Source organism: Lactuca virosa, chromosome 8, assembly GCF_052849685.1.
Source record: "Lactuca virosa cultivar CGN04683 chromosome 8, Lactuca_virosa_CGN04683_v6, whole genome shotgun sequence".
In the NCBI taxonomy this organism is placed as follows: Eukaryota; Viridiplantae; Streptophyta; class Magnoliopsida; order Asterales; family Asteraceae; genus Lactuca; species Lactuca virosa.
This window is the reverse complement of record NC_136433.1, coordinates 286,254,033-286,269,392: the sequence shown is the minus strand read 5'-3', so window position 1 is coordinate 286,269,392 and position 15,360 is coordinate 286,254,033.

Below are 15,360 nucleotides of genomic sequence, written 5' to 3'. Positions count from 1 at the left end.
CTTTAGTGTATCCCAGCCCATGGCGTTGGTTGTCACCAAGGAGAGTGATTTGACATGGCCATTCCACCACGTCAAGGCCCTTTCGGTGAAGGTGCAAGCTGCGAACTTTATCTTGCTCTCTTCGGGGCACAAGCACATCTCGAAGATTGCCTCAGTTCTTTCGACCCATTGGGACAGTGCAATTATCCCTCCGGTCCCATTGAAGTATGTTGGCTTGCAACTCATGAAATCCTTATAGGTACACCCCTGTGTACGTGGGTGGATTTCACCATGTCTAGAGTTGGTGCCCATTCCGGCTCCACTTGCATCACCAGAATTTATTTGGGCCATAGCTGCGGTCACAGCTGCGGTTACAGCTGCCTGAAACATCACCGCATCGAACTGCGGAGGAGGTGGTGGTGGTGGAGTTTGACTTGCAGGCGTGTTTCTGGTCGGACGCTTGCGAGGAGGCATCTTTTACTGAAAATTTATAAAGATGATGACAATAGTGAGAAACAATTGTAAGCATGATGGGAGTGTTTTATGGACTAAATCGCCATAGTCCAACTACCAGATAGGAATGTACTAATAGATTAGAGAAACACAAGAGTACAAACTTTCCCATAGGTTAGATAACTGTCAATATTACTGGTATTACTGATGTAAAATGAGTTCAGAAAAGTTGACCTAACAGTAGGTCTTACATCAAACCATAAGGAAATTGTTGGCAGCTTAGAAGTCTAATCAGAGTACTTTTAAAAAGTTAGGAATATTTTACAGACAAGTGCTTCCTAAAGCACAGAAAGAAAGGCTATTCCCTAATTCAAAAGTAAAGATGAGTTGACATCTTCTACCGGCGACGGGTATCCCTCGGACGAACCCTTAGGTCTGCCAGTTGACGTACAACTTCCTGAAGATGTCGTTCATGCGCTCTCTGACGCACTCGGAGTTCCATGACTTCGGCTCGGGATGCAGCTAGTTGCTGCTGTAGAGTCTCATTGGTCCTCCTAGTCCTATCCACCGTCTCTTCGAGTTGACGAATACGGACTGTGTTAAGGCTAGAGTTGGCGTCAATTTCTACTACTCGCTGGATGGCCGCATGACCTTGCTCGATGTTCCTAGCAATCCTTCGGACCATGATGGGCAGGACTCGGTCAGCTGATCCTCCCTCACTTATATTGTAGAAGCTTCGGTCTCCGTTGAAGGGTAAGGGCTGACCCTGCTCATCACTCCATTGGTTCAAGGTTGTTGCCCACATGGGAGTGGGACCTTGAAATGCCGGACGGGGGTTGGGGTTTGGAGCTACTGGGGGTAGGTTATTGACTTCTGGTTCGGAGTCGGAGCCATCTGAAAAGCCTTCTGTGAGGTGATCATCCAAAGGGATTGGGTGATCATCTTCCGGCTCATCATCAAGCCATCCTCCAATGCCTTGGTTTGGATAGTACGGATCGCCAGGGAGATGAAAGCCAGCCATGCTATCTACGCGAGAATGGGGAAAGAATAGTTAATAGACGTACTAATCTAAGATACTTATAAGATGATCGTTATTAGTTGATTCAATACTTGCATAGTGCATACCAATTACATGCAACTGAAACAGGATAGACCTTCGAATAAGTGACCCTAACTCTAAATCCACAACCAAACAAGGAACAGGAAGTAAAGCAAAGATCACAGATTCTAAGTCTATAGCGCCTTAGTCACATGTAACCTTGGTGTACCCACTAGTGTTAACGAATGTAAGTTCTGTTTATTCTTATGTTTCTATATTGACGATGACATCCCACAGTTTTAAAATGAATAAAATACATTTCTTCAGAAATGTTTTGATAACGTATTTATCATGTTTTTCTGGGAACAAATTCCACAATATTTTTATTTAAAAGGATACTCTTCTTTTCAAAACAAAGCATAAACAAATCGGTCTTTTCTGGCCGTGAAAATGGGGATGTCACATTTTCTTTAAATAAATGAGTTATTGTATAATGGAGATTGTATTATCTTAAGTTGTGAATTTTATTATTAAACTAAAAATGAACCGTATTAAGTTCTATATTTAATATAATTTTTTTGTTAAAATATGAATAAAGGTATGCATGAAAATATTAAATTGTGTATTTGTGAATTAATATGTTTATTAAACTGTAAATATGATATTTTAAATTAGGAATATGTCTTATACATGATATATATATATATATATATATATATATATATATATATATATATATATATATATATATATATATATATATATATATATATATAGGTTTAGGTTCTATGGAAAACAAAAACCCTAAAAAAACCCCTAAAAATCATAAAAATGCATAAAAAATACTTAGAGATCACAAAACTTTTTTTCACTTTATAAATGAAAAAATCGTAGCTTTTTCTTCAAATTCGCTGAAATTTTTTTTGAAAAAAACCAAACAAAAAAAATCGATTTTTTATTTTTTTCAGCGAATTTGAAGAAAAAGCTGCGATTTTTTCATATTTAAAGTCACAAAAAAGTTTTGTGATCTCTCAATCTTTTTTTATGCATATTAATGATTTTTAAGGTTTTTTTAGGGTTTTTTAGTTTTCCATATAACACTTCCCTATATATATATATATATATATATATATATATATATATATATATATATATATATATATATATATATATATATATATATATATATATATATATATATATATTACTTTTTTTTGTTAATACTTTTTAACACATACAATTTCATTTTTGCAACTAAATATACAAAATTTTAATAAAATAAATAGAAGTATACTTTGACAAATTCAATTTTCTTTTTTCTAAATTGTAGATTTTAATATATATATATATATATATATATATATATATATATATAAACCGGATTTAATAATTAAATAGAGATAATATAATATCGTACTAAAAAAACTATAATAATACAATAAGACAATGTAAACAAACATTTCTTACTTCCGGTTCATATGACAACACTTTTGTATATAATAATTCAACATGTACTTTCACACATTGTATAGAAACACATATCTCCTATTTTTACCTTTATATTTTATTGTATTTTAAACTCTCTCTCCAATTTCCTCTTGTAAAATTGATATTAAAATTTTGAAACCATTGTTGAAAGTCTAATAAACATCATGAGATCACCCTATAGGCTTAACTAATTTTTTTTGTTAGTGTCAAAGTTTGATCTTTTTTTTTTTATTGTAAAAATATGTTTCACATGGAGATTTTTGTTAATGACGTATAATTTTATCAGTTCTTAGTGAATTGTAGACATATTTTTAGGGATGAGCATACGACCCGTGGGACCGGACCGGACCGGAAAAAAATCGGGACCGGACCCGGACCGAACTGGATTATCATATTATTGGGCCGGTTTTCGGGTTTGGCTTTTATCAATAATCGGATTTCGGATTTGGACTGGACCGTACCCGAATTAAAGGATTTAACCCGGACCGGACCGGAAAACCAAAAGCTATCTTTTTTTGATCGACAAACAATAAGCGAGAATTACGAAAATCAAAAAAAATGTTGTCCGATTGAATTGATTCAACATCTCCTGTGGAATACATTATAATGTCATTGTTTTTTGGTTTCGGTCTCTGTCGCACCCCAAAACCGGAACGGCGGAATACGTTCTGGGGTGGAGGACGTCATGTACAATATTATAACAATGCATAATAGTAAAGACAAGCAACAACATCCATTGCATTAATATAATAATTGTAATACAAGCGTGTTCCGTACAGTTTGTAAGACACCAAAAGTATAATCAAAATAAAAGATGAGTCTTGTATGTGCTCCATCTTCTCAAAAGCTTCATCTGTACCTGTCTACTGATGACCTGAGAATACAAGTTATTTTGAAAGAGTTTATCAGCATAAAGCTGGTGAGTTCATAAGTATTTAGTGTCATTGCTTGTATAAAAATGTTTACAACAATGTAGTATAATAGCTGATATCAATGTTTGACAATAGTATACTCCCTAGAAAATCCTATATCTTCTAGTAAAAGTAGTCTTCTACCAAGACCCGTTTGTTTGCATGTTTGATCCTTTGAAAATGTAAAAGTTTTCCCCAGTGAAACTATCAGTAAGATAATATAGTTTTAGACTTTATTCATGTAAAGTAATTGGGAAAATAAGGTTTTACCCCAGCAGTGGCACTGCCGGCTAAATGAAATAAAATGCAGATTCGAGGTAGTATTAAATGTACAATACACCTCGGGGAGCCTGTTTGTCCTTTAATTCTTAATGTATAATTAAAGGTTTGAATGTGAACTTGTATGTAACCATGCTGATTGACGATCGAATAACTGATGACCCTCCGAGTCATATGTAATGATGTGACATTTTGTCACCCCTTGGCCTTTCGGCTGGGACTGTAGCTAGCAGTCGGGATGTGGGAGTGTCTGTCCCGTATAGATCTATACACACAATGCCCACTCTCCCTCCAGGAGACTCTGGTTACACGGTGATACCACTGTGAAGTGTCGTATCGAGAAGTAGTAGGTCACATTCTAATTATAGTATATACTCTTGTATATTGTATAATGTATTTTCTCGTATAATGTATAGAGTGTTCTCTTGTATAGTATATAGTATTCTCTTTGTATAGTATTTAGCATGTATTGACTCATAACTGTACTGACTCTGGTAGGTGTCATTGTAATAGTAGTAATCCTTAACTATACCTATTATAGTTAAATAGTAATGTTGGTTGCATGCCTTTGATACACAAAGGTACTGAACTGAAGTGAAGACTTTTATATCCAACACAAATATATATGATATATAACTAAGAATTCAACGACAATCAGACAAATAACAGAATACCATAAGTCCACAACCAAACAAGGAACATGAAATAAGGTGAGCTATCAGTCCTAAGTCCTTCAAGTCTTACTTATATAAATATATTAGTATAGATATGGGTTTGAAAATAAAGCAAGTTTAAAAGAGTTTGAAAACAGTTCTGGCATATAAAGAGTTTGATAAAAGGTTTGAAACACTTGAAAATCCAAAGTTTGATGGTAATTTGAAAGCAATAGCAAATCTTGTAGTCTGTTCTAGTTATTAATCACATGTGATTGATACAATAACTATAACAATTCAACTTGTATTCCCCCCCCCCATAAAAGCATTTAAAATCATTTAAAAGGTTGATTTAGGGGTATGAACTCACCTGCAGTGAGTGGAGTGGATGGAAGTGTCGGGTAGGATGCTAGGTGTCAAGTGAGGACTTGAACACACACACTGATCCTATGTAACATGTAGCGATACATAAATGTATCTAATTAGTTATTTAATAACTAAATAATCAAGTAAAGACACTCTAATACATGGAAACACTTAGTTTCAAGTGCTAGGAGTGCTAAAGGGTTGTATCTAAGGAGAGTATGGCCTCACCTTGGATTTTACTCCTCAAATGGTAACCCTATATGTGTTTACGGTTTCTGGACCATTTCCCTCATGAGTTTACGACCGTAAACTCATGGCAATGGTGTATTTGTGTGTTTTAAGGTCTTATACCTCACAAAGAAGTGTTCTAGGTTTGCATCAAAGGCTTGGGAAGTGATTAGGGCTCGAAATGGCTCACTTTTGGAGTTTATGGTCCTTGGACCACCCTTGAGAGTTTACGGTCGTAAACACTTGGGTTTACGGTCGTAAACCCATGAGTTTACGGCTGTAAACTCATGGTTACTCCAACCATTTCGTGTTTTGTGTTTTTAGTTCATGCATGCAAGGTTCTAGTCTTTTATCCAAGCTATAGAAGGTGTTAGGGGCATCTAAACACCACTTGGTGGTGTTTACGGTTCAAGGATATCCCTTGACCGTAAACACATATGATCTTGGGGATTTTGATGTTCATTCCATGGATTAGCAAGTATACTAAGCAAATAACTAGTTAGGGGGAGTATACTTACTTATATGAAGCTTGTAAGAGTGTTTAGGGCCTAAGAACACTAGTGTGTGTTCTTGGTGTTTTGAAGAACACTTGAAGATCTAAGTAAAAATCAAGAATCCATGGATGAAATGATGTATAAACACTAGATTAAGTGTTGTATGAACGAATCTAGGAAGGAAACACTTACATTTTGGCAGATTTGAAGAAATGATCCTATGATAGTTGAGAGAAAAACTTGGGTGTTCTTGAGGTTGAAGTGTAAAGTGAGGGAATGGTGGGTAAACTCATGCTATATGCATGAGTTCTTGGAAAAATGGTGTTTACGGTCCAAACTCCTCTTGTTTGGCCGTAAACACCTAGCTAAGGTGTTGTTTGTTTTGTTTGCTACACATCTCTCATAACGACACTTCCTTTTATTTATTCGTTTGACGATTTTTAAAATTAAACACCCAAACGGACTTAAATCCGGCCAAAAATGTACTGAAATGTATTTGACTATTATTTGAAGTATTTGACTGTAGAGATTATACAAATGAAAATTTCGGGTTGTCACAGTCTCTTCTTTTGATCGTATTATGGTGTCAATTTTTTTTTCTCGAAAAACCCAAAATTATTTCCAAGTACATTTATTTTTAATAAAAATAGTGCAGTTCTTTTTTAAAAAAAAAAGTTAATGCAGTATTTTTTTAATAAAAATAATGTTGTTAAGTGCATTAATAATGCAGTTTTGTTTTACAAAAATAGTGCAGATTTTTTTATATAAAAATAGTGATGTTAAGTGCAGATTTTTTATATAAAAATAGTGCAACTTTTTTTATATAAAAATAGTGTAGTTTTTTTAATAACATTTGTATTTGTTTGCACACACCTCATTTGCACGTGTTCTAATTAGAGTCTCGCAGTGTACTGTTCTATTAATCTTCTATTATTTATTTTTTTAGTCGAATTGTGCAAACAACAAATATAAAATGATTGATGTTACGTAATAAGATTATAATTTGAAATAGTATGCTAGAGAGTAACATGACAAAAAAAACATGAAATTGTAAACAATAAACATACGAAACCCAGTTTAGTATCAAGAACAAGATTGTACCGAAACCGTAAACAACACTACCAAAGTCTAATTCGGTCCGAAACCCAAAACTCAGTTTAATACCCGGAACCGAACCGGACAGAACCAGTACCCGCTACACCCAAAAACAGTCCGGTAATTCACGATTTTCGGTCTTCGGGCCGGTCCGGTCCGGGTTCGGCCCGTTGCTCGTCCCTACACGTTTTCATGTATAATCTATCAAATTTTAGTTTATGATTTATGGACAATTTGAGGAGATATGCATCTAAATGAACACAATTGTTTGGATTTTGGCCAACGGCTAAATCTATCACTTATACTTTCCATGTAAGCAATTTAATATGACATCTCTTTTATATCTTCGTCTTCAACTACATATTACTTTTTTTTTGTTTGCATTATTTCATGTCCAAACTACTAAAAAAATATTTCATTTTTGTTATTATTATTGTTTGCATTACTTTGAGCTTTCTGTATCCCCTCCAAGAGTTATGTAAGTTTTCTATCTATATTTCTAATATGAACTTTTAGGCCACATGATGATTATTTGTATAATTTGTCAGGTACAAGGTGCGAAGCTAGAGCCAATTGAGGAAGTAACTATTGAGGTAAAAAAAATAAAAACTGATATACTATTTGTATTTCCTTACAATGATGATATGAACTTTTTATATGATTTTAGGTGAATGAAGAGCATGTGGGAATGGTGATGGAAGCACTTTCTCACAGGCGAGTAGATGTTACTAACATGGGCCCTGTTGTTGTAAACTTTGGCACGACTAGAATGACATTAACTTGTCATTCAAGGCCAGTTTGGTCATTTTATTAAGATTTGTTTTCTTCCAAACAGTGATAAAAAGAAGTTGCTTACATTTTTGTTAATTTGAGACTTTAGGGACTGGTTGGTTAAGCGTGTTCAATAGTGACACACGTGACATAGGATTTATGCATCTTGCATTCATGGGTATGTATGCTATTTTTTTCCTTTTTAATTAAAAATAAAAAAAATGAAAGCACAATTTTGTAATATGAAGAAATAAAAGTTGAGATGTGAATTTCCATTTGGCTTTGTGATTCTACACATTTTTTGTAACATCCGCATCTTCGGACTAGACAGAATAAATAATAATCATAGTATAAATCCTCGATTAGGATTACCATTAGTAGTACGCATTGCAGACTAGGCATCATCAAGCCACTTTAGTAATTTATCGATAAGTGACTGAAGTGACAATATCGATAAAAGATTATTTAGGACAAATAATCTTGACAGGAAATGTAGGAGTTGTGATATGAATCTCGTACACATAAAGCACACTCAATTCCAACTTTGTATGTAGAAGTTATAGACTTTCGAAGTTTTCACAATCAATCGGTGTATCGTAAATAGTGAATTGGAGATAGGTTGCTTATTAACCTAAGTAATCTAAACAAACGTCGTAGTCGTCATAAAACCTAGAGCATGCATATAAAGAACGCTCAAATTTGACTTCATAAGAGGAATTTATGATTTTTCTAAGTTTCAGCGCAGCAGTGCGCTACACTGATATCGAATTTCAGACCGGTTGATTGTTTGCTAAAACAATCTAAACAAGAATCGTCAAAGATCTCGTTAATAGGAAACCGATAATATAAAGACAGTTGAGTATGGATGTCGGACGAGAGAGTTAGAAAATTTAACGAACTTTAACAGTCTAAGCCTGTTAAAAATATAAATTTAAAATAAAGTCAAATTAGCCGCTGGAGTCTAAATAAAAGTTGTAGATCTCGTCGATAGCTACCCGTGGATATAAAATTGTCGAAAACAGAGCTTGTATGAGCAAGTTATGAATTTTCTAAGAAAACATAAAATTACACGCGTAGCCGCTTGCACAGACAGCATGCAATACACGCATTGACACACAACCTAGAATGCGACACGTGGCACCATGCAGAAGGCGCCACGTCACCTTCTTCCGACCAGATGCGTGGGCGCGTACCTATCTATTCGTGACGCCCACTCATTTTTCACCTATATAGATCTCGAACTTCAGTCATTTTTTTCCTTCGAATCTATCTGAAGCACCTTCTAGTTTTTAGTCCCTTTTACTCCCAAGTTTCCGACCACTTCGGCGAAGTCCTACAGTGATTAAAGATCTTTATGAGTATCTGAGATAGGACTGCCTAGTTATGTGGTGCCTAATTGTCGTCGTCAATGCTCGAATGCTGCTTGCTTTGTGCTTTGGGAGACCTTCACTGATGCTTATTAGCTATTAAGCGTATACGATAAGTTGCATATGGTGTTAGGTTAAGTTCTGCCGCGCAACTCTTGTTTTAGTCTAACCGTTGTAGTGTGAGACCTCACAGTCGAATGATTGTTTAATATTTGTAGTATGTGATTGTATTCATGAGGTAGCTAGGGGACATCGGAGGTAGTTTCTTTTGCAATTGATAGTAGAGACAGGGAGGGGGGAAGAAATCCTAGGGGAGCCTAGGAAACTATAGTATCTTGTTGTGTGTGCGGTTAACGGGGTTTTCAGGAAGTTATTAAGGAGGTGACTTAGAGGATTCAGGATAATTCTTGAGGAAGGTACAGATAGGTGTGCAAGGTAGTATAGGGCTCGTATTACTGAAAGCACAAGATTTCTACCTAAGTCAAGGAAAGTCATGATGATTCAGAGAAACTTCTAGAGTGTGAGCTTCTTCATGTGTATACTGATTGTGTGTTGTATTTCAGTATGGTGATGACGTGTGGTGGAGCAGGAGGTCAAGGATCCGGTTTTAGGTTTGGGCTATAGTACCGAACCAATTGATGTGGGATTACGCGAGTTCATCACGTCAGAGATTACACGAGGTATCCTTGATGTGACCCCTATGATGTTCGGGACGATCAAGGAAGGGATTATTGAGATGATGGAGGAGCGCTTTCGGATCTTTCGAGCTAAGATGCCCTCCAGAAAATACGCAACGCGTATTCTCACGTTCAAGGATTTACAGGGATGTGGGGCACCAAAGTTCTTCGGGGTGAAAGACCCCATTACCGCCAGGCGATGGATACCTGACATGGAGTGTGCCCAGATGGCAAGCTTCTGCACCGAGGGGTCGAAGGTGAGGTTTGCTGCAGGGTGTTTAAGGGAGCGATCTCGTGACTGGTGGGAGGAGGTTGGCTATGCCCTGGAAGCACCGACTATTGAGGCTACGACCTGTTCTAATTTTGTGACCAGATTTCGAGCATAATTTAAACCGGCTGTCGAAGTCCAACAACTGGCGAGGGAGTTCCAGGACCTGTACTAGACATCTGAGACTGTGGTGGAGATCACTGCCAAGTTTAGGGAGATAGAGCTTTACCGGTTCCACAGTATGCCGTAGATGAGGAGATGAAGAAGACTCGGTACCATGATATGTTGTGGGCGAATATTATGGAGTTCGTTAGTTTTTCAGCTTGTCAGACGTTATAGGATATGATAGCTAGATCCCAGGAGTGTGAGATTGACTTAGAACACCTCTCAAAGAGGAAGGCAGAGCTGGTGTAGACAGCCAGGGGTTCCGCGAAGAATCCAAAGACTTTTGATTCTAGATCGACGGGCCAGCAGGGTCGAGGCCGATGCGACAAGACGCACGATGGGGTCTATAGGGTGGGTGGTTCGGGCTGCTATAAGTTCAACAAGACTGGTCACTACAACAGGGATTGTACCGCCACCACCCAGGTATCGAGTCTGATTTGCTTCCATTGCAATCAGAGGGACCACAAGAAATCTAGTTGTCTAAGTTTGGCAGTAGGAGCGGTTGCAGAACTGCTCCAACGACATTGATGATCATTGATAATCGCCAGGGAAAGGCAGAGGCACCAGTTGTGATGAGTTGAGCTTTCCAGCTGACAACCGAGGAGGCTCGTGCAGCACTAGATGTGGTTACTGGTATGTATCTTCTCCCTATCTGATTTATTGTTTTATTGTTTATGCGTAATGTGTATGTGGTTGTTTAGGGACGTTCTTGGTGAATGGTCTTTCGGCCTTGGCTTCTATTCCTTTGCACGAGGGCAAGGTCATTGTGGAGATGGATTGGTTGAGCCCTAATAGGGAGATGATTGACTGTGAGCACCAGTTAGTGCGGGTTCGAACCCCAAGTGGGGGATAACTAGTTATTCATGGTGAGGGTGCTCAGTGTGGACTAACTCTATGTTCAGCTACGAGAGCTAGGAGGTATATTCAGTAGGATTTTTCTGGTATTGTGGCTAATGTGTTGGATACTCGGTAGGAGGGAAAAAAACGGTCGATGATGTATCAGTAATCTGAGAGTATCCCGATGAGTTTCCTGAGGATTTTTATGGAGTGCCTCCAGAGTGGCAAGTCGAGTATAGGATTGATTTGGTTCCAGGTGTAGCTCCGGTAGCCAAGGCACACTATCGGTTAGCACCACCTGAGATGCAAGAGTTGTCTACACAACTACAGGAGCTGTTAGACAAGGGGTATATCAGGCCGAGTAGATCACCCTGGGGAGTACCGATTCTATTTGTGAAGAACAAGGATGGTTCTCATAGGATGTGCATTGATTATCGGGAGCTGAACGAGCTGACGGTAAAGAACCATTACCTACTTCTGAGGATCGATGAATTGTTCGATAAGCTACAGAGCGCATCTTTGTTCTCCAAGATTGATCTATGGTCGAGATATCACTAGATGAGGTTCAGAGAGGAAGACATGCAGAAGATCGCTTTCAGAACTCGTTATGGTTGTTATGAGTTTGTGGTGATGCCTTTCGGGCTCCCCAATGCTCCGACATCGTTCATGGATCTCATGAATCGTGTTTGTAGTCCAATGCTATATTGGTATGTTATTGTATTGTTTATGATACTCTAGTCTACTCCAAGACTACAGAGCAGTGTGAGGAGCATCTGAGGGGAGGTTTTGGAGATGTTGAGGAGGGAGAGCCTGTATGCGAAGTTCTCCAAGTGTGATTTTTGGTTGCGTGAGGTGCCGGTTCTGGGGCACCTTGTTAACCAAAATGATATTTAGGTCGATCCGGCTAAAACTGAGGCAGTGATGTCGTGGGAGGTTTAGAGGTCTCCATATGAGATTTGGAGTTTCCTAGGTTTAGCGGGGGTACTATCAGAGATTCATCCATGATTTCTCCAAGATAACGGCTCCTTTGACCCGATTGATGAAGAAGACTGTCACTTTCCGTTGGGGCCCTGAGCAGCAGGCGGCGCTTCAGACCCTGAGACAGAGATTGTGCGAGGCTCCGATTTTGACCCAGCTAGAGGGCGTCGATGGCTTCGTGGTTTATTGTGATGCTTCGATCATAAGTTTGGGTGCAAGCAGGGTCATGTGATTGTGTACTCTTCAAGGCATCCGAAACCTCACGAGGCGAACTACCCTACACACGATTTGGAGTTGGGGGTTATGGTCTTCGCCCTCAAGATTTGGCAGAATTACTTGTATAGAGTTCGTTGCACTATCTACACTGATCAATAGAGTCTAAGATATTTGATGGATCAGCCGAATCTAAACATGAGGCAGCGCAGGTGGCTAGACGTGGTGAAACATTATGATTGTGAGATCCTTTATCACCCTGGGAAGGCCAATGTGGTGGCCGATGCTCTGAGCCGCAAGATAGCTGGTAGTCCTATCCAGGATTTGTGTTTGAGGATAACAGTTATTACCCATTGTTGGAGTAGATTCGTAGGGCTCAGGTTGAGGCTATGAAAGAGGAGGACCAGAAGAGTGAACGCATAGTGGGTCAGGTGTCCTCTTTTGATTATGATAGCCGGGGATTGTTGACCTTTCATCGAAGATTTTGGGTTCCATATTTGGGTGGTACACTACATGTTCTGATGGATGAAGCACATAAGTCGAAGTTTTATATTCATTCGGATGCGAAAAAAATGTACAGAGATCTCTGACTTGATTATTGGTGGACCTGCATGAAGCGAGACGTGGCTTGGTATGTGGATAGGTGCTTGACTTGAAGGAAAGTCAATGGCGAGCATCAACGACCGCACGAAAAGTTGGAGCCGTTGGGTATTCCCATTTGGAAATGAGAAGAGATCATGATAGACTTCATCACGAAGTTACCTCGGACAACGTGAGGGGTGGATTCGATTTGGGTCATCGTTGTCCGATTTACCAACAATGCGTATTTTATCCCCATAAAGGAGAACATCTCTATAGATAAATTGGCTGATATTTATATCCAAGAGGTTGTGGCATGTCATGGGGTTACTTTATCAGTGGTCTCGGATAGGGACGTTTGTTTCACTTCCAGGTTCTGGAAGAAATTTCATGAGGATTTTGGTACTCGACTGCACTTTAGCAAGACTTTCCACCCACAGACTGATGGTTAGAGTGAGCGAACTATCCAGATGCTAGAGGATATGATTTGGGCATGTGGGCTCGATTTTGGTGGGAGTTGGGAGACGTATCTCTCATTGGCTGAGTTCTCATACAATAAAAACTACCACACCAGTATTGATCGACCCCCCTTTGAGATGATCTACAAGAGGAAGTGCGGACCCCGATTTGTTGGAGTGAGGTAGGTCAGCGACGTTCTGATCTTGAGTTTTAGGTTGGTGACATGGTTCTTTTGAATGTGTCACCTTGGAAAGGTGTCATCAGATTCAAAATGCGGGGTAAGTTGGGCCCCAAGTATACTGGTCCTTTCAGGGTTGTTACCCGGGTGGGCTGGATTGTGTACCGCTTGGATTTACTCGACAATCTTAGTCAGATTCACAACACTTTCCATGTCTCTCAGTTGCTGACGTGTTTGGTTGATGATTTTGTAGTAGTTCCATTGGAGGATATTCAGGTGTACGAGCATATGAACTACGTAGAGAGACCAATTGCGATCCTCCATAGGAAGATGAAGACTTTGCAAAACAAAGAATTGGGTTTGGTGAAGGTGTAATGGCAGCATCGGAGGGGTTAGGAGTGGAAATGGGAGCCCGGGGACGACATGAGGGAGCACTATCTAGAGTTATTCATGGCAGAGGACTTCGAGGATGAAGTCTAAATCAAGTGGGGGAGAGTTGTAACGCCTGTATCAGCAGTTATTACCCCTACGAACATATTGTGATGGCTATGCCAATATAATTCATTTTTTTGGTAGTAACTTTTGGATCTAATTTACTTTTATGAGACATAGTATTAATTTGTTTGGAAACAAGTGTTTAGAGCCAAATTAAAATTTAGATATGTATTCATTTGTTTGTATTCATATTTTATCACACTATATTTGCAACCATTTATGATTCTGACCAATAAAAGCACAAACTAAACGATGGATGTAGGCACTAAGGAAAGAACCTATTAGTGTTTACAACGATGGAAAGAAAATAAAAAGTTTCCAATATGTTTCGAATTTGGTTAGCAAGCAATGCATTTTTTCTTTATATATTTATTTCTACTTCAAACTTCAAACAATTAAAATCACTTTTCTCGCATTGTACCGTCCTTATCAAAAAGTATATTTCTTTAACTTAAAAATTGTCAAGTTTTGGTTTTGGGTGCTCTACACAAGGCGTAGGAGGGTATTCTACGCAAGGCGTAAGGGTATAATTGATTAGGGGGCTGGACCACTATACACAGTTCGTAAGGCTTGGTATTCCCTACGTAGATGCGTAATGAGGAAACCCTAATTTTCGGGGTTTTGAGCCCTATTTAAGGAAACTAACCCCTTAAGGTCCTTCTTATCATCAGCCTTCGCCCTCTTTGACACCCAACTCGAAACCTTAATGATCTTGAGCTAGATTTGATTCTCTTATATGTTTTGTGGTACATTTTGAAGAAGGAGAATCTCGTCTTTGAAGCTTGGTGAAGCTCAATCTTGTAGATCCAGATTCTTCATTTCATTTACCAACTCCTTAAGGTATGAAGTTTTCACCTTGATGGTCCATTGAGTTATATCTTCTTAGATTCTTGGTTTTCTTTCTTATTGTCCCATGATTATGGTTCTTATGAGTATGAGCTACTCCATATCTTAGGGTTACTACTTCTGGATGTTTCTGAGGTTGATATGTCATAAAAATGGGATCTTGGTTGCTATCTTTCACTCATGCAAGAGTTTTTGGTCATTAGAGGATGTTATGGGACTCGGGTTTGATCTTGAGCTCCATTTAGCCATGCAAAGGCATAAAATCAGAGACTTTATCACTTAAGACGTTTATTAGGACCAAATCTGAGCAATAGATGGTTGGTCTGTAACATCTTATTTCGAGAAGTTCTTATTTCAGGATTTTGGATACTTAATGAAACAAATGGAGGCCTTGGGCTTCGATGGAATGGATCTTAGACTCTATTGGAGGTGTATGATGTTGGATAAGTGACTTAAACCTTGGACTGTTTAGATGAAGGGTAAAACGGGAAGGGTTATGTTTCGGGCTACTTGCATAAATTAAGGATTTTAGTTTGAGATGT